The sequence below is a fragment of the Phycodurus eques genome, chromosome 1 (assembly GCF_024500275.1).
Source record: "Phycodurus eques isolate BA_2022a chromosome 1, UOR_Pequ_1.1, whole genome shotgun sequence".
Taxonomy (NCBI): Eukaryota; Metazoa; Chordata; class Actinopteri; order Syngnathiformes; family Syngnathidae; genus Phycodurus; species Phycodurus eques.
Window position 1 is genome coordinate 21,983,485 of NC_084525.1, and position 21,868 is coordinate 22,005,352.

Genomic DNA, 21,868 nt, shown 5'->3' on the forward strand with positions numbered 1-21,868 from the left:
GTGTCTGAGCACGTTAATATATATAGCTTCGAGGAACGTTTAAAACAGATGGCTTAAAAGCAAACACCTTTGCTACTTGGTTTAGCTCCACGTACCCTCAGCTGAATGAGGGTGTTGACATTGTTTGCTGGCTTCATCATGTTAAGGCTCTGCACCCACCCGCTGGTAAACTGCAAATTAGAGCCTAATGACTTGTAATTTCTGAACTGCTCTGGAGTGTACGCACTCACTCCACACACAAGGTAAGCAAAAATATCCGCCTTACACAATGGAGGCTGGAGGTCCGGATGCTGCTCCACTATTTAAAAAAATTAGTATGGAGCCAAACCATTTATGTTTATGTTTACCAGATATAGGTCTCCAGCTTTGTGATCTACTTTTTCTTCTGTAAATTCCCTTCCCTTTCTGGCATTTTAAACGTCCTTCACAATGCGACGACAACAACGCGACTGCAAATCCTTTCTTTACGTTCTCATAGCTGCCACCATGTCTGCCACAACTCACATTGCGAATCGGTTCTTCAGCCCTGTTAGAGTATTTATTTTTTATATGTATCCATCCCTTTTAATTGCCTGTAATGACTCGATGTATGAAATGTTAATGGTTAGTATAAATATCAGATTTTAAAATCCTCATGATTACAAAGCTGCAGGCGAGGGGGAAATGAGTGTTTTCCCCCACGAAATTCCCCACCCCCAACTATGACGCAACGCCGACTATCCATGCTGAGGGGAAACGATCAAATACCGATTTGATTTGAGTTCAAACAAAATAAAATGTAACTGCATCATGGTTTCTACTCCCATCCACTCCTGGAGACTTTGTTGTCATAGTTCCAGCCCCCGTCTGCTCCCGTTTACTTTCGTTCCTGCCTAATCCGGTGAATAATAATGAAATTTACTCCCATCGCACAGGAATCCCACGGGACCTGTGGCAATCCTGAAAAAAAGTCAGCCTCTAGTTGGGACCCTACTAGTGCAGGAGGGTCTCACCATCGTGCCCCACCCCGTAACCTAGCTCCATCGTGGCCCACCCCTCCACCATGATGAGGCGATGGCTCAATGTTAAGTGCAAGTTTTATTTGTTTTTGATTTATTGGACTTGTGGTTGTTAACAAATAAAAGTGGTGTTGAGCATTGAATAAATCAGGCAATCAACTTTCGCTGCTTGGTTTCCTATGACATTCACAGCCCTGAATGCATAAATGCTTTTAGTTTGACAACACTTTTTGCAGAGGACCTTGGCTGTGGATTAATTAGCCTTTGTAACCTTTGTAAAAACAGGCTATAAAAGTATCGATATAATATATGGTATAAAAATGCATGAATGATGTTTCTGATAAACTTCTGAACTGAAACGTGTTAGGACCTACCATGGGGTGGCAGCCAAATTAATTTTCCTTGGCGGGCATGAGAGCAATGGTCGTGTCATTTCCTAATTCAAATGGAAAGATAAGATATTTGGAATGTAAGATACCAAAGGAGAGTGGAATTGGAAATGGTAGTCTTTATCCTCCAAGAATCACTTGAAGTGTTCACCTCCACTAAGGTCACCAGTTTAATTTTCTGTTCACATCCCAGCCATATGTACTTTAAATGTACATCGATGACTTTCCTTAAAAAAATGAAAAACCGGTTCCTTCAAAATTTCCAATTATGTCACTCACATCGTGGAAGTAAATTTCAGTTTAGTTACAGTAACTCAATATCAATAACAAGGTAAAATGTCTTTTGTCAAGGGAAACCACCCTAAATTACCGTTTAGTAGACGAGACAGGACAGGCACTTTGTGACTAATGAGAGACAGTTCAATGACAACCAGGATGACTGATGCTAAGAAGTATCTGGCTATTACTCCTTAAGCAAGGTCATATATCATGAATATATATCATTATCATCTGCATCTGCCTCATGCTACTGCCCCCACCTCAGACATGTTGCTTTGTCTCACAGTGAAATGATGATAAAACAATATCAGGGAAAGAGACAAGTGCAAGGTCTACTTTCTTATCCTCACACAAAATCAAAAAATAATTATTTATAAGGTTATAATTATGAGACCTTTGTGTTATTTTAATATCACATGCTATAAAGACATACAGTACACTGCAACACAGTACATGGTTTGGCGTCCAAGTGATAGACTAAAGAATACAATTATTTTTGAATAAAGTCAAAGGATTCAGGAGACCCCATATTTACATGTCAGGTATTGTCTTGCATATCTATATTATGTTAGATATAAAAAACAGTTTTATACAAGGAAGCAATGTTGCAGATAATACGGTCCACATGAATACAACTTAATAATTTACTTTGGCTGCTGGATGACTGCAAATAATTCCACACACAGTGGAGGCAATATTGACATCCATCAACACACCCCTACACACTTTCCCCATTTCGCTAAAGCTACTTTCCCCAATCGGGACCAAATCCTGGACTAATTAATCACCTCTCAATCATAGGACTGACATATACAGACACAAAACGTCAAATGCCATTTTTACCGTGAGCTGTACAAATGTACTGGGTTGTACTTTACTTGTCAGAGTCCCACATAGTAATTTTAGTGTAATCATTTCAACAAAACACATTACATTACACATTACAAACATTACAACAACAACAAATTCTTTGCTATGATTATTGCTCATTATGAAGTGAATGATTTTGTCTTTATTACTTAGGAGGAAACCACTTTAGTTTACCCATGGACACACTGGTGTAGAATGAAAAATATTTTATTCTGTGGACTGGTAAAATTACATCTCTTTTTGTTTTAGCTCGTACCTGTTTGTCTATTCACATACTAACATAAGAGACCTCACGCTATAGCCGACAGAAAAGGACTTTTAAACAGAAAGGGTAGTGCAAACAGAGCAAGCAACAGTGTCAAGGTGCTTGTTACAGCATTGTAATTATATGTATACATATATATATATATATATATATATATATATATATATATATATATATATATATATATATAAAATGACTTCTACCACTACTTCCTCCACTACAAAAAAAACATTTCAATTTTTTAACTGACCCTCCAACCCCGCAGAGCGCTGATTGGAACAAAAAGTCATTCCCACTCTATGGAAATAATTACAAAAACAACATTGATTCTAAAGCAACAAAAGCAGTTCTTGCTAAAATTAATACACTGTTTCTTTTCAAATATACCTCTAGTTCTTTGAATGAGGCTCAACACACAGTAATTATGATTCTGATGAAATTCTGTCCTGTCAAGTTGCATCTCTTCATTGGTAGCAAAAGCTTACCTCATTGTTCACTTTGTGTTTATTGGGATTTTGCTTGGAATTTGTTTGACTTGTCGTTTCACTTGTAATTATTCATTTTTATTCGAGTCATAAACTAATGTAGGACTTGCAAATATGTCGAGAAAAACCTCTGCTCGATCACGCCACTGCTGAGATTTGCTTGCCACCTCCATATACAGCAAACTGGCATACTTTACACTGAAAAACATGCAGTAGTGTTTCTCTGCCAAATATTTGTTTTGGGGTTTTGAAATGGTTCATTATTGTATTTTGTTTGGTTGTACTTTAATGAGGCAACTATGTAAGGATAAACTATAAAAAGGGTGTTCGTATTCCTAATATAATAATAATATTAATAATATTATTAGCAGCATATAACGATAAATTAAACATCAATATTGTAGAAAGCGGGAAATTATGTAGATGGAATGAATGTGGCGAATAAGTTGAGTAGAAATAGAGGTGTCATGAGAAGTATCGTCAACCATGTTCTGTATTTTCGAGGCTGAAATGGCCTTTTTTCTTCTTTTCAAAGACGAAGAGGTCGCTCCTTCAGCCAACAGTGCCGTGTGCACCTACTGTATATTTAGCGTCAACTAATTCTTGAGTTTTAACACATTAACGAACGAAAGTTAACATGCCTCCTTACACCGAACGCAGAAGTGCTGCGTGCATAGAGTCCATTGTAACCCCTCCAGAGTACGCATATCTGGGAATTGCTGATAAACTGTAATGTAATAACCAGCATTACAATAAGTTCCTGTTTTAGGCACTTCAGCTAGGAATCGCAGTCCAGGAGATTACATGGACATCAAACACCGTTGTATTGGATTGCCCAAGCTTGTTTTGGTGATGTTGATTAATGCCTCTTAAATTGCCCTTGGCTGCCATCTCTGTTATCTCATATGTATCCTAGCAAAGTCCAGAAGGAAGGAATCTGCCTGAGGCTGATTGGATACCTCCTGATTTAACCTCCTGCTCTTTTGTCTTAAATGATAGATCATCCAAACGAGGTCTTTAACTTGATTTAAATTTCAAAGAGCAACAAACGCACTCACACTACATCTGTAGTTGGTTGAGCTAAAGTGTTATAAAAAATAAAAAAAAAGAATTCATAAGATCATTTTTTCATGACTGATTATTCAAATGAAATGGAATAAAAATAATATGTTCCTTACACTTAACATCATTTTAATTTGTTGAAAAGTATCATATAATAACATTCTTTGTCAACACTACACTTGTCAACACTTCAGTTCTGATATGGCTAAGGTATGTGTTCATGCAGTAGAGCTGTATGTATTTTTAGTCCAGGGGTATCAAAGTCATTTCTGTCAGTAAGGGATTGTAACCACTTAGTCATACAAATCTTCTGAGTTAGAAACATAACTCACAGGACATCGCCAAAGGAGGGCATGTCAGAAAACGTTTGACAAAGGCAAGGTTCAGTACAGTCCAATATTATTTTTTAAAGTTGATGAGTTTTCCTGTATTATTGTCAATACGACAATAGTATCATAATGGTGACGACTAATAAGTTCTACTAATACAAATGATATAATGTCCAGAACTTTCCTGGCGGGCTCAGCCAGCATAATGAAAGTACTTGTAAAGTAAAAAAAAACCTAAACTCTCCTGAATTTGACACATCACGGAGAAAAGTGTTGCTAACAACGCTGACCAATTTTAATGATTAAAAAAAAAAATCAAGTAGTGTAGCTAAAATGATGCATCATAATCGAGAAAAATAAGCAGTTGTCTCTGCATTGACACTGTAGGCGTGTCCACTGAATGCACCGAAACAACACCCCGCTCAACTGTCAACTTTCAAACAAATACCTTTAAGATTACCTGGTTGGATGCTTTATTCTGCTTACACATAACTACATTATTGAGTTGTGAAAATATATCCGGTTAAAACCTCTGGTGGCAGAATATATCTCATCGGGCTTTTCTACGCCGTGACAATGAGACGGCGACGTCAGCGCGAACTCCACATGCTTTCTGTCACGTCTGACATTTTCCCCTCTCCTCACTCTTACGCCTTCTCTCTGTGATGTGCCCACTCACGGCTGACAACAAAGCGGCCATGCCAGCGGACTATCCGAAGGAGTGTAGGCATAGCTAGCTAGCTAACTGCATGTCGCAATTGCGCCGGATAATAAATGATGAGAGCGAAGACACCAAGTTCTTAAGTAGTGGGGTAGGGATGACTCATGCCAAAAGTGTGTCACTGGGCCGTTTTAGCCACGCACACTTTCTCCCAGAGATGGGGGCACTCGAGTCAAATGACTTGACTCGACTCGAGTCAAGTGGATTAAAGAATTATGTTGTCGATGAAGTCTGCAAAAAGAGAATGGCAGCCTGCATGGCTTGCAACTCACGCATTAAAGACACAACAACGACCTCAAACTTCAACCGTCACTGCAAAACTTACAAAGACGAGCAAGCTAATTTAACAGTTTAGCTGACGAGTCTAACATTACGTTTCATAGATAGTTTGGGATGATTAAAAATAAATTATGTGATTTTGAACGTTTTAGTACAGTTAAGTAACATAACTAGGGGTGGGACTGTTTATGATAAATGTCCGAACCTTTTGTGTCAGTTCATAGGCACGCAAAACTCTCTTTTTTCTCTCCCTCTCATGCACTCCAGAGCAGTAAATAGCCCTTACAATATAATTTCAACCGCTGAAATCAGATTTAAAAAAAACAAAACAAAAAAAAAAAACACAAAAATAAATACAAGTTGCAGAGACGTTTGCGGGCATGACGAAAGAGCTCGAAGAGACCAGGTGTGTTATATGTCTGCTATATCGGAGCACTTTGCATTACAATCACGGCGATAAAAATGTCGTTGACAAAAGTGCGTTCCACTATTACTAAGTACAGTACAAATTGTGAGTAGCTACGTGTGAATCTAATTTTCATACCACTGATCATGTTTATTGAAGTGTCACCATCAAAAGGTTATCTGTTATGTCGGCTCTATGATAAAGCTGTTTTTAAAATTGAGACCACAGCATATGAAACGTAACCTTTAATGTAATGACAATTGTTAATTGTCCAGAGTGAGTGCTTCTAAATAAATCAACAAACCCGACTGAGTGATTTAATTAAAGTAGAGGACACAGGAGGAATGCAGATTTTGTTCACATTACTTTTTTTTTTAAAGGATGGCAACATGTATTATTCCCTGAATTTTGAATCTCTTTCATTCTCCATTAGCCCATGAGGTACACATCTAATTACATTTTACCAACAGAAAACAGTCTTGGCTTTTGCTTAATTGTGTTCTCTTCAGAACCATAGGAGTTACAAAGCTGTCACCAAAAAGTACACCGCATAGTGTGTTCAGAAATAAAGTTCAGTTAAATTGAGTTTGCGGCTGCATGATGGGCGACTGGTTAAAGCGTCTGCCTCAGAGTTCTGAGGTCTGGGGTTCAATTCCCGGCCCCGCCTCTGTGGAGTTTGCATGTTCTCCCCATGCCTGCGTGGGTTTTCTCCCACATCCCAAAAACATTGAAGACTAAATTGCCCGTATGTGTGAATGTGAGTGCGAATGATTTATATGTGCCCTGCGATTGGCTGGCAGCCAGTTTAGGGTGTGCCCCGCCTACTGCCCGATAGTGGCTGGGATAGGCTCCAGGACTCCCGCAACGCCTGTGAGCATGAGCGGCTCAGAAAATGGATGGATGGATGGATAAATTGAATTTGAAATACAAGTTTAAAACGATTCAGTGCAAAAAATTCAATCAATCATAATCTCAGTTGGTGTTCATTTAACTTTTATAGGGTGTGAATACTTTTTTTAGGGTTATGATTTATCCATCCATCCATCCATTTTCTACCGCTTATCCGGGTCGGGTCGCGGGGGCAGTAGCTTTAGCAGGGACGCCCAGACTTCCCTCTCCCCAGCCACTTCATCCAGCTCTTCCGGAGGGATCCCGAGGCGTTCCCAGGCCAGCCGAAGGACGTAGTCCCTCCAGCGTGTCCTGGGTCGTCCCCGGGGTCTCCTCCCGGTGGGACGTGCCCGGAACACTTCACCAGGGAGGCGTCCGGGAGGCATCCGAATCAGATGCCCCAGCCACCTCATCTGGCTCCTCTCAATGCGGAGGAGCAGCGGCTCTACTCTGAGATCCTCCTGGATGACCGAGCTTCTCACCCTATCTCTAAGGGAGAGCCCGGACACCCTGCGGAGGAAACTCATTTCGGCCGCTTGTATCCGGGATCTCGTTCTTTCGGTCACGACCCACAGCTCATGACCATAAGTGAGGGTAGGAACGAAGATCGACCGGTAAATTGAGAGCTTCGCTTTTCGGCTTAGCTCCTTCTTTACCACAACGGACCGATACAAAGTCCGCATCACTGCAGACGCTGCACCGATCCGTCTGTCGATCTCCCGTTCCATTCTTCCCTCACTCGTGAACAAGACCCCAAGATACTTGAACTCCTCCACTTGGGGCAGGATCTCATCCCCGACCCGGAGAGGGCATGCCACCCTTTTCCGACTGAGGACCATGGTCTCAGATTTGGAGGTGCTGATTCTCATCCCAGCCGCTTCACACTCGGCTGCGAACTGCTCCAGTGAGAGTTGGAGCTCACGGCTTGAAGAAGCCAACAGAACCACATCATCAGCAAAAAGCAGAGATGCAATACTGAGGCCACCAAACCGGACCCCCTCTACGCCTTGGCTGCGCCTAGAAATTCTGTCCATAAAAGTTATGAACAGAATCGGCGACAAAGGGCAGCCTTGGCGGAGTCCAACCCTCACCGGGAACGAGTCCGACTTACTGCCGGATATGCGGACCAAACTCTGACTCCGGTCGTACAGGGACCGAATAGCCCGTATCAGGGGGTTCGGTACCCCATACTCCTGAAGCACCCTCCACAGGACTCCCCAAGGGACACGGTCGAACGCCTTCTCCAAGTCCACAAAACACATGTAGACTGGTTGGGCGAACTCCCATGCACCCTCGAGGACCCTGCCGAGGGTGTAGAGCTGGTCCACTGTTCCACGGCCAGGACGAAAACCACACTGCTCCTCCTGAATCTGAGATTCGACTTCCCGACGGACCCTCCTCTCCAGCACCCCTGAATAGACCTTACCAGGGAGGCTGAGCAGTGTGATCCCCCTGTAGTTGGAACACACCCTCCGGTCCCCCTTCTTAAAAAGGGGGACCACCACCCCAGTCTGCCAATCCAGAGGCACTGTGCCCCGATGTCCACGCGATGTTGCAGAGGCGTGTCAACCAGGACAGCCCCACAACATCCAGAGCCTTTAGGAACACCGGGCGAATCTCATCCACCCCCGGGGCCCTGCCACCGAGGAGCTTTTTAACTACCTCGGTGACCTCAAACCCAGAGATAGGAGAGCCCGCCTCAGAGAACCCACACTCTGCTTCCTCATGGGAAGGCGTGTCGGTGGAATTGAGGAGGTCTTCGAAGTATTCTCCCCACCGACTCACAACGTCCCGAGTCGAGGTCAGCAGCGCCCCATCCCCACTATACACAGTGTTGGTGGTGCACTGCTTTCCTCTCCTGAGACGTCGGATGGTGGACCAGAATTTCCTCGAAGCCGTCCAGAAGTCTTTCTCCATGGCCTCACCGAACTCCTCCCATACCAGAGTTTTTGCTTCAGCGACCACCAGAGCTGCATTCCGCTTGGCCACCCGGTACCCATCAGCTGCCTCAGGAGTCCCACAGGCCAAAAAGGCACAATAGGACTCCTTCTTCAGCTTGACGGCATCCCTCACCGTTGGTGCCCACCAACGGGTTCGGGGATTGCCGCCACGACAGGCACCGACCACCTTACGGCCACAGCTCCGGTCTGCTGCCTCAGCAATGGAGGCGTGGAACATGGTCCACTCGGACTCGATGTCCCCAGCCTCCCCCGGAACATGAGCAAAGTTCTGTCGGAGGTGGGAGTTGAAACTCCTTCTGACAGGGGATTCTGCCAGACGTTCCCAGCAGACCCTCACAATAGGTTTGGGCCTGCCACGTCGGACCGGCATCTTCCCCCACCATCGGAGCCAACTCACCACCAGGTGGTGATCAGTTGACAGCTCCGCCCCTCTCTTCACCCGAGTGTCCAAGACATGTGGCTGCAAGTCCGATGACACGACCACAAAGTCGATCATCGAACTGCGACCTAGGGTGTCCTGGTGCCAAGTGCACATGTGGACACTCTTATGCTTGAACATGGTGTTCGTTATGGACAATCCATGACGAGCACAGAAGTCCAATAACAGAACACCGTTCCTCCCAATCACGCCCTTCCAGGTCTCCCTGTCATTGCCCACGTGAGCATTGAAGTCCAGCGGGGGCGCTCTCCAGCACCCCCTCCAAGGACTCCAAAAAGGGTGGGTACTCTGAACTGCTGTTTGGTGCATAGGCACAAACAACAGTCAGGACCCGTCCCCCCACCCGAAGGCGGAGGGAGGCTAGCCTCTCGTCCACCGGGGTGAACCCCAACGTACAGGTGCCGAGCCGGGTAAGTATACCCACACCTACTCGGCGCCTCTCACCGTGGGCAACTCCAGAGTGGAAGAGAGTCCAACCCCTCTCGAGAGGACTGGGACCAGAGCCCAAGCTGTGTGTGGAGGCGAGTCCGACCATATCTAGTCGGACCTTCTCGACCTCACACACCAGCTCGGGCTCCTTCCCTGCCAGAGAGGTGACATTCCACGTCCCTAGAGCCAGCTTCTGTAGCCGGGGATCGGCTCGCCAAGGTCCCCCGCCTTCGGCCACCGCCCAGCTCACACTGCACCCGACCCCTATGGCCCCTCCCACAGGTGGTGAGCCCATGGGAAGGGGGACCCACGTTACCCTTTCGGGCTGTGCCCGGCCGGGCCCCATGGGTGCAGGCCCGGCCACCAGGCGCTCGCCTTCGAGCCCCACCACCAGGCCTGGCTCCAGTGGGGGGCCCCGGTGACCCGCGTCCGGGCAAGGGAAAACGAAGTCCATTGGTTGTCATCATCATTAGGGGTCTTTGAGCCGTGCTTTGTCTGGTCCCTCACCTAGGACCTGTTTGTCATGGGTGACCCTGCCAGGGGCATAACGCCCCAGACAACTTAGCTCCTAGGATCACTGGGACACACAAACCCCTCCACCACGACAAGGTGACGGCTCAAGGAGGGGGGTTGTGATTTATATGAAAAATAATTGTGAAAAAAACATTTTTATTACCACTCCAATATATGTTGTGACTGGAGCAAGATTGTATGACTTGACTTGTGACTTGCATAAACCAAGTCATGACTTGACTTGTCTGATTTTTTTTTTTTCTCTTTTTCCCCCCGCAGTGACGTGGAACTTGCTTGAGACTTGAAGGTTATGACTTGAGACTTACTTGTGACTTACACATATGTGACTTACTCCCTTCCTCTGCTATCTCCACGATACATCCATCCATCCATTTTCTGTACCACTTTATCCTCACGAGGGTCGCGGGCGTGCCACCCTTTAAACATGTATAATGTATAGAGAAATGTATTTTACAGGGTTGAATATTGACTTTAAAAACATAAAATACATTTTAGAATGCGAACAACAATCAATTATTGTACTAATTGTTTCACTCATATTAAAATATGTTTGTTTGTAGGAAGGCAAGGTATATAGTAGTGTAAATGAGTGACAGAGACAAGCTTCAGCCATCTTTAAAGTTTAATATTACTAATATTGTCAATATACTTACTATTATTATAGACGTATAGGCATTGTACGTAGCAGTTTAGTCCTAAAGCATCATAGTTATGAGATTACTCAAGCATCGTCATGAATAATTTACTGATCAATGAGCTTTTATACAAAAAAACAGAGAGTCAGCAAGACAGCACAAATTAATTATTGTCAAAGCTGTAGAGATTTGTACAACTCCTAAAATGTAAAACATAATGTGCATGCCCCAATTCTTGTGAAAGTGGGCCAATGCATTTGGCCTAAAAACATTCTTGAATCTCATAACAAAAAAAAAAAGCTAACAATTGTGGCAACAATTCAACAATGGCATTGTTGAATTTATATTAAAGGAAAAATTATGAATTTGTTTTCACAATGTAAAAGAGTTTGATGGGGGGGTTCTGTCCCATGCAAATGTAAATCCCACTTATGTTACCGTGTCGAACGGCGGCAGAGGCGTTTTGAAGAAGCAAGCGCTGTTCGGTGTTGCCATCTTCGCAAATGTATCGTTATTTAAAGTGACTTTACCGACCCCTCAAGTGGCTATTTTTCAAAATAGTGGCTAGCAAGAAATCTGCAACTTTTTGCAGTGTTATTGGATACTTCTGGAGATTTTGAAACTCACTCCACAGCAACAGATGGTCCCCCTTTTGCATCCAGACTTCAAATTAATCGCGCTTGGCAAAGACACCACTAATTAAAGCAGACCCTCCCCATAATTACTCAAATAACTTAAGTTGTATGTTATAATACGTATGTATTCTCAGAGACTAGATAGACGATTGTTCTTTTGTGGAACTCTTCCTTCAGCCCCTGAAAATGCAAAGGTAGATGCTTTGACTGAAAACTAACACCGTGAAGCCAGCTCTCCAAATAGGTGATTTTGATTAGGATTGTCCACATTCTTATTGGCAGAGACTCTATTTATTACACTGCAGTCATCTCATTGGAGCGGTAGATACAATATAATAAAATACTTATCTTTATACTTGAGATACTGCATGGTTGTTGGGTCTCTGCTTGCTTTTATGACTTTACCTCAGCATCTTCCTTTGATTGCTTATCATCCCTTGCTTGCTCTGTCTCAGCTATAATGTTTTCATATCTCAACTTGCTTGTTCAAGACAAATTATTATAGACTCTCTCTTATCTTAGAGTATATGAGGATGGTGTTTAGATCCTGCCTCTTCTGCATTACTACACAGCTTGTGGCCTCTGTATGTTTAAAACAATTTTCAAATGCATGATTAAACTTCAAGAGAGACATGAGAGAGACATGCCTTCAAGAGAGACATGCCTGATTTGTTTAAGTTGACACCACATGGGTAATATGTAGACCCTTGAGCTTAAATAAATGATGATGCAGAGGTGATATTGCAACAGATAGCAGGTGATGGGTGTATTGATCGCAGCCCCAAACTCATCTAGCCATTCCAAGAAAATGTCCAATGGCTCAAATAACCAATTGACGAGACCCGCATAATTCCTTGGGTGGCTAACGACAAATCTATAGCTATATACTGTCTAGCCATAAGGCTGGCAATAGCATTTGTCACCAGTATGATATTTTACCTGACTAAGATGCTCATGCCTTTCGTCGCAAGCCCATTTGGCTGCAGTGTGCGTGTGTGCTGAAAAATGTCGGGACAGATATTGATCAGATATGTGGTGGGCGGGTGACGATAAAGGCTTTACTGAATGCCAAAACATTTTTTTTTTCAATAATTTATATACTGTACAATGACATCAATACTGTTTTTGTTCTGTTCAGACTTCAAAGGCAATTTAAAAACCCCGTATTTGTATACATCATTAGTATCACCAAGTCAATGCCTTAATAATGGATCGTCAACTCTATTTTAATTCACCTCCAAAGAAGTGTTTGATAGCTTTGAGCTAATAGCTCTGACGTTCTTCTAAGCCAAAACACATCCAAGCCCGTCTATTATTCTTGAACAGTTCAGTTTCTCCCCAACAACTAAAATAATAGCTTTCACTGACAAGGAACACAACTAACCCAATGAAGGGACACACTGGTCAGTCCAAACTCAGAGTCAGAACTCTATTTTCGTGACTATCACAAATCAGGTTTTGTACTTTGCGTAACTCTGTGAGGAGACGGGCAAGACCCCGTTTCAATAATTCTGTGGACCAGGGTACCCTTAGCGCATTGAAATTGAGACAGCTGTGCTGGTGTGGGCATCACCACAGGCAAATTCAATCCTTTCCAATCGAAGTGGGTTCTTTCATCCCCTTTAAAAGCGGTGCAAATAGTCTTGCATGTAGAAGTCTCCATATGCGGAAAAGGACTCAGCAATCAGTGCATGACTGGAGCATTGAAGTTAAGCGGTATAGCCTTATTACATACAGAATGAGCTGGTGAAGAACTGCTGGCAACTTAAATATGTGCGTGGACATTATGTATCTATATCCCCTCCAAAGATTGTTTGTTTCCACCCTCACCCCTGACCTCGTAGATGCGTGTCAGCCACTATGTGGGAGGATTTTAAGGTATGGAATACGTCTGCTACGTCTGCAGAGCTCACATATGTGTCTGCTTGTGCCTTGATGAAAGTCACCAAAATTACGTCAGACCAACGGTCTACCTTGCACCAAACGTTAGACGTGGTCTGAGTAGGTATAGGTTTAGACTGACTTTCAGTCACCAAATTGTCACATGCACCGGGTGAATGTGAAAGGGCACACCCTCATTGCGTAAATAAGCCCAGTTTGATGCAGACCAGTCCGCCAAATTAGCATACATGCCAGCGATTCCGGTGCTTGCATTAAAATTAAGATATACCACCATTTGCGCTTCAGCTCATGATGTACAGTAAATGGAAATAGAAACAAACAGCCATTCCCATCTACGGGCAATTTAGAGTCTTCAATTAGCCCACCATGCATGTTTTTGGGATGTGGGAGGAAACCGGAGTGCCCAGAGAAAACCCACCCAGGCACAGAGAGAACATGCAAACTCCACACGGGCGAGGCCGGGATTTGAATCCCGGTCCTCAAAACTGTGGAGCAGATGTGCTAACCAGTATCACTGTGCCAGCCATAAGTAATATTACAACAGATATTTGTAGATTGGGGGGTGAAGACATGCAATAACTAACCAAGAAAACCAGATAAGAGAGGACAGAGAAGGACACGACAGAATGTGGGAAAATGAGCAAGGCAGTGTTACTGGCGAGTGGCGGAGTGGGATTCTTTTTTATTGTCTAAACACTTGTGAGAACCTGTGAGTTGATATGTTCGTATAACCTGTGTTGTTATTAGTGATCCTAGCACAAGTAATTAAAGTCTATAGTTTCTGTCAAACGTTTTAGTGAATGAACACTATATCACATCCATGTTAGTCAATTAGTGTACGGAGTTGCTGTGCCAATGTATCGAGGGAGGGATAACAAGTCAGCCAGCCTGTCCACCAAAAGACCCAACCTAGGGACACCACCGACCACTCAGGACCCTGGGAGGTCCCAAGCCCGATCGAAGCGCCCAGACCAGTCCCAATGGGGAGGAGCAAGGGCACTGGACCACCCCCCCACACACACACCAGCACCCCCCACCAAGCGAGCCCACCGCCACCACCGCCTCCCACCCCCTCCCACCCCCCTGCGGACAGAGACCCCCAGACACCAACAGGGTCCCTGTACCGTGAATGTGTGTGGTGGGATGTAGTGCATTAAAATTGGAGAAACTAGTGTGGGTGAGGCGAGACGGTCACAGGGCAATATGGACCCGCCCTGTCACCCTCACCCAGGCCGACCAGCTCCCCAAGGATATGTGAATGTATGTAGTGCATTGTCCACTTTATGCTTTATACTGTATATTAAGTGGGATTACATTAAAGTAAAGTATAATCAACACATTCATTCATCTTCCGTACCGCTTATCCTCACTACGGTCGCGGGCGTGCTGGAGCCTAGCCAGCTGACTCTGGCCGAGAGGTGGGTACACCCTGAACTGGTCGCCAACCAATCGCAGGGCACATATAAACAAACAACCATTCACACTCACACTCACATCTACAGGCAATTTAGAGTCTTCAATTAAGCTAGCATGCATGTTTTGGGGATGTGGGAGGAAACCAGAGTACACACAAAAAATCCATGCAGGCACGAGGAGAACATGCAAACTCCAAACACACACTCGAGGCTGATTTGAACCCGGGTCCTCAGAACTGTGAGGCAGATGTGCTAACCAGTCGACCATTGTGCCGCCACAACACAGTTACTCCTCAAATTTGTAGATGTAAAGACGATCGTGATTACTCAGTCCGAAACCCGTCCTGTCCTCTGACCCCCCCCCCCCCCTTATGTATTTAACAGTGCAGAACCAACAGAAAAAACTAATTCTTAATGTGCCCTGATGCATTTCACAAATTGACAGCCTAATTACAACAGAATCCTTAGAAATATGTGGTTATAGTATAATAACCATGAGTCAGTGTAATTAAGTAATTTTAGTACTGCCTCAAATACAACAGACACTCAGCAAACAAACTAGAACAATGAAGGAATGACGAAAACAGAAGATTAACGATTTAATCTGAAGTTTTTCTCTATTCACGATCCAGCTGGTGCGCGCCCGTTGAGGAGCTATGGAACTTCCACGGAGGATACATCAGACGATGTATCCCTCGATTTAAGCTAGTCCATGGAGGTCCCTCGATGCTCGATCGTCGCGCCTCCTCCATGCCCATTTTAGACACTTGAGACGCTCCCTAATGTGGCGGCGTGACAACAACTTCTGTGTCGCGTTCAGTGTTTTAAGGAGCTAGGAGCGATGCATTTAAGGGACTTGAGAGGCATCCAATGTCTGTGTTGCTCTCTGTGACCCTTTGGGTGGCTCACGAAAGAGAACGGGACTACCATTGAAATAACAGTTGAATTATAAGTTTTATAACAAAAAGAGTACAGACTTTAGTCTTCCATTGAGTTAACTGACTCTTGAACACAATTTCATTACAGAACAAAAGAAAACACCAATCCCCAACCAAACTTGTGGACTCAAAGGGCCCACAGGCCCAAGGGCAACACGTGCCCACAACTGCTGGGAACAAGGGTACAGCGCGACAATATGCCTCTGAACAAGAATAGTTACTGTACATACTCATCCTAATCCTGTCTGTCTAAGTCTGTCAGCGTGAGCAACACAAAGACAATTTGTATTTTCAACTTAGTTGCAGTTCAACGACAAAGACAGCAGTACAGACAAATGAGAGGTGCAGAGACTGACTCGCCACATTAAATAACAGGCAGCCAGCACGAAAGGCAAGAGTGCAGCTGCTGCGTGGAACAGGCTCCTGGGATCCAATCATCTATCTGGCTGTCTTCCTGAGGACTGATTGGTAGGTCGAGTCGGGGATGAGGCTCACCAATCAGGGAGGAGCAGTCGGAGGTGGCAGCACATCCCGGTCTAGCATCAGCATACATAGATTAACATACACAAACACTTTGGCAGTACAGATTGACAGCCAGAAAATACTATGGGACGTAACAGCCATTTGATAAAAGTCGCAATGTTTGTGTCGCCCTTTAAGGCAAGGCGTGTTGAGCATCATAATCTTCTGCTTCAAGCCTTTGAACATTCCGAAGTCGATTTTATCACTATCCAAAGCGTCCACTGAACTGAGCTTTTGTTAATGCTGAGTTCCAGCGCAGCCCTCGAGATAAACTTTCCCCGGATTTGCTTGAAAGAACGCCTGCTACGGGAATTGCTTTATTAAGAACAGATCCTGTTTCAAGAAACTTGCCATGGATAGCGTGAATTGTATTATGCGGTGGAGCAGTGTGACAGCCATAAATCGGCGCAAACTGGCGCTGAATTACAGTCGGTGACTTTTGGGACAACCTGTAAAAGTCCATTTTAATCAATTAAGGTGACAGACTAATTTCGTTCAGCGCACTCGGCAAGCGGCTCTGCCTCCTCAAGCCACATGATTAGTGACAGTCGATGTCACACAAAAAATTATAGTGGGATAGTAAAGTTCACAAATGGACCAGTCTGTACAACCCCAACCGTAGATCAGTATATATCAAAGTCGTGTGCGTGTGTAGCTCAAGTGGGGGCAGGCAGGTTCTGAAGTGGTTCGACGCACAAATGATTCCGCACTTGGGCACCTTCAACGTTTTTCACAAACGCAAGAAAGCAACGGTTTCACACTCCTTCGGGAACTTGAGATTTTAAGGCTGTCAATTTTGTCACATAGTAATTATAGAATGGAGGAAAAAAATGATGCAGAAAGTAAAGTTCATGCAATTCATATTCGGCGTTTGAATATTGATACAGTATAACAAACAATAAATGCTTACTATAACATGATATGAAGTTTCCTGTCTGTCCTTTAGAATTAGTTAATTGTATCGTGCTAGTCTCGTTACAATCACACACCACTATATTGCTATAAGCAATTCAGAGGTGTGAATGTGAGTTTGAATGATTGTCTGTCTCAATGTGTCAGGCCTATGATTGACTGGCGATCAGTTCTGTGCCCTGCTACTCAAGTTAAGTCATCTGGGATACAGTCCAACATTCATGCCGAAGCATTGTCTTTTATTGTCTCTTATTTACTGTTATACTCCGTCAAAATGACTGCTGTGAAAAGGATAATTAAAATAGCATTTGTTAAGACAGCCAAGGCCTATAGTAGCACTATTCAAGAAAGATTTAGAATCAGCATTAGTCAGGTTTTATCATTTTTGCTACAGTATTTGAATACTATGCTAATTACATTGGGTTTTCACACGACTATTAATATTTTTTTAATCGCTATGCTTCCTTTTACATTTTGAATTGTTTTTTAATAGTGAGTGCATGACAATAATAATTAAAAGCTATAATATTTAAAAAGATCTATACATACTTGTAGTTCCTAGAAAAAAGAAAAAAGCAAAGTATTTGGTTATAGTGCATTCATGCTTGATCCTGAAATTTCAGACAAACGGCGAATTTTCCTACTAGTAGTGTATATTTGTCCTTGTCTTTATGAGCATTGAAAAGAAAAGAAATACATAGAAATAGGCTGAGGTAAGGTGGCAAGTTGTGAGATGCCAGTTTTGTAGAAGGTGATGTAGATCTTTTAAGTTTACATACACAGCTATAGCTTTTGAGAGCTTCCTCGTACACAGCGTGCCTCTGTATGAGTCCCACCTAGAAAATGTCCACATCTGTTTCTCCTCATCGCTTTTTCTATTTCACGCTGATGATAGTGGTTGTGATGCGTTGTAGTGATGTTCACGTCACTTGATGGTCTTTTAGTCTGCTCGGTTTGCTTCCAGAAATTATAGCATCTGCAAGAGACAGACCTGTGAGATGATTTTTTGACATCGCTTTGTATGTGTAGTATATGGCCCCATTTTCCACTATGGTTCATATTTTATCTGAGACGGTCCAAATCGTACAGTATCCGTTTTATTCATAAATTGACACTTGGTCCTTGAACGGAATGTCTGTCGAAAATGTTCAGACTTTGTCCATAAACCCTCTTTACCTTCAGCTACATTTCACAATGTCAACCACTGTTATATGTGTCATGGTCCATGTGGCCAGCCTCCTCTGCCGTTGCCCTCCCTTGTTTCATAAGAAGCTTTCTGTGTCAGTGAATTCCGTGTGCTTCCAGTTCACACACTAATCCCAGGAGTGCAGCCTTGTTTTATGCATGTCATTTCCCAGTCACAATGCCCATAAATGGTCTCTTGGTAAGGAGAATTGGGCCAGGCTGCTCTATGTCACTCACATGGGAAGCGCCAGCCGGCTGAATGAAACTGACAGCGTGCTATTAGCTTCACCAAATGTGGCTGATTATTCACTCTGAATCTGTTGAAATGAAAACAATGCGACTGTACAGGAATAGTATGAAAAGTGTATGCAATATGTGAGAAACTGCTTCCTTAAAATCATCAAGCGCAGTTTGTTCACAATCTTTTGCTCCACTTTCGAAACCACCACCCATCACCCTTATCACAAATGGTCAATAAACGCAATTAGCAACTATCAATACCACCCTGCTCAATGCAACACTCATTCAAAGAGGGGAAAAAACAGGGACTCATATCTATTTTCTACTGGTCTGTGGGTTACAGTGAACCCCTGCATATTTGTGGTTCAGCATTTGCGTATTTGCTACGATTGGCTGGCGACCGGTTCAGGGTGTACCCCGCCTCTCGGCTGAAGATAGCTGGGATAGGCTCTGGCAGCCCACGACCCTAGTGAGGTGAAGCGGTGTAGAAAATGGATGGATGGATTTGCGTATTTGCCGTATCACAGGTTTTTTATTTTAAAAAATTTATTTATTTTTATTTATTTATTTTTTTTAGAGAAAAGGTGATCTATTTGTTACTTTTGTGTTCATGCCAAAGCCATGTCGAAACAAATATTGCTTTGGTCATTTGATGGTATCTCGGTGCCAAGCAACTATGTTGAACTGTGGCGTGGAGCTTCATTTAGTCAGGCCTTTTCAAAAAAAAAAAAAAAAAGTGCTTTGCCTCCATCTTGTGGCATCTATAGGCAATTAGAAACCTCTTTGTGTTTGCGTCAATTAGGAATCCCACATGTGTTGTAGGCAGGACAAGCCATCCATCCATCCATTGTCCATACTGCTTATCCTCACTGGGGTCGTGGGTGTGCTGGAGCCTATCCCAGCTATTTTCGGGTGAGAGGCAGGGTACACCCTAAACTGGTCGCCAGCCAATCGCAGAGCACATAGAAACAAACAATCATTCGCACTCCCATTCACACCTATGGGTAATTAGAGTCTTCAATTAACCTACCATGCATGTTTTGGCGATATGGGAGGAAACTGGAGAAAACCAACACAGGCACAGGAATAACATGCAAACTCCAGACAGGCAAGGCCAGATTTGAACCCGGATCCTCAGAACTGTGAGATGGATGTGATAACCAGTCGCCCACTGTGCTGCCGCAGGACAAGCCCTGCTCCAGTATTACTACTGGCTGCAGGACACACGCCGCTACAATATGATTGACTGTTGTACCCGCCCTACTGCTTGGAGACAGAAAGTATGTGAATTAAGTGTGGCAGCGTTAATATGAATCCCACTAACTGTAACCTATCCTAAACAGCCCAAACCCCAACCCTAGCCCTAAACCTAACCATAACAAACGTTATTTGTTCATATTTCATATAAATATGATACATATTTGGAAAGGACATCTCGTTACATCCGTCTGGCCTGCCCTTTCTGCGATGCAGAAGCCAATCATATTGCAAGAAGGCATTCTTTCTGGCATTTTTGAACGTAAGATAAGAGTGCCAGGTTTTGTTAGGGAATTCCAGGACAACCCCATTTGAAACCACTGTATACGAGCTTGTTTGTATACTTGGTCAGCCAGCATTTACAGCGCGGTGTTCGTGTTAGCCTGGGGTGAAATGTAAACACAGCCGAGTATAAAGGACGCAAATTCGTCAACAACATTCGTCAGCGTCAACAAGTATGGGCTGCAGAGTGTGTTGACCTTTGTGACCCCAGTACACCATTTTTCATTGATGGAGAAGCATATTCCACCACCTTTTGTTTTCCAGAGGGCTCCATGTCTCGGTCCCCTCGATGAAGTTGGAAGCCTGGCAGTTGTAACGCGCCATCAGGGATGCATTCACTAAGCCAAGACTCTGTGAAGCAAAGGGTGGCTGAATGTGCAAAGTTTAACTGGTCTTTGTGAGGAGATGAAGCTCGTACATGAACCTACCCAACTGTAATGCAAATATAGTGAGTTGGAAAATTTATGTTTTATATATACCAAATATTACTTCTATTAGTTTTATACAGGTGGCACGGTGGGCGACTGGTTAGAGCATCAGCCTCACAGTTCTGAGGACCCAGGTTCAATCCCCGGCCCCGACTGTGTGGAGTTTGCATGTTCTCCCCGTGCCTGCGTGGGTTTTCTCCGGGCACTCCGGTTTCCTCCCACATCCCAAAAACATGCATAAATTGGAGACTCTAAATTGCCCATAGGTGTGACTGTGAGTGCGAATGGTTGTTTGTTTGTATGTGCCCTGCGATTGGCTGGCAACCAGTTCAGGGTGTACCCCGCCTCCTGCCCGATGACAGCTGGGATGGGCTCCAGCACGCCCGCGACCCTAGTGAGGAGAAGCGGCTCAGAAAATGGAAGGATGGATGGATAGTTTTATACAACCTTCACATGCTTTATTGTTACATTGTAACTACTAGCTCTGTGTGCGTACTAATAGTTCCTAGCTATGTTGCGACTACTAGCTTTTTTTCGATAAAGATAACTTGAGTGCAGCTGGACAAAGATAATTGTTTTGCTTTTCCTTCTCTGTCTCTCTCACTTCGATACAACTCCTAAGACTTGTACCTTTTCCTCTCTTTGCAAAGACTTTTCATTATTTTTTGTAATAAAAAACCCACAAAGACAAGATTGCTTCTTTACCTATTCTGTCAGAAAAAGATTTGCCAAAACAACAGGATTGCTGGATAAATTTGCTTTAAAAAAATGGTTCTGGTTAAGCAGATGGGCAGAGAAATGTTACAGCAAGGCAGTTGGCAGAGCACAGTTGTGACAGCCGGTGCTCCTTCCAGCTGGTGATGACCCAAAGCAAACAAGTGCAAGTCAATCACGATTGTCAATTTGAAGGGGGGGGGGTTACAACAACCCAGTTGTTCATACAAAAATAATGCGTGCAAGAGTTTTTGATTTGTTCCTACTGAAATCTGTAATGAAAAGCAAGTAATAGTTTTAGCTTAGAGTAAAGGTCAACGTGAATGCTTTACTAGCTTGTAACAAAGACAATAGCATCTCTTTAGTTGCCATGGTTCCCCTACTTTAGCAGTCTTTGTGTGAGCTTCAGATACACTGGTGCCAGATGGTGGCAGAGAATGCCACAACATCTGGCCAGCTCCCCTCTTCT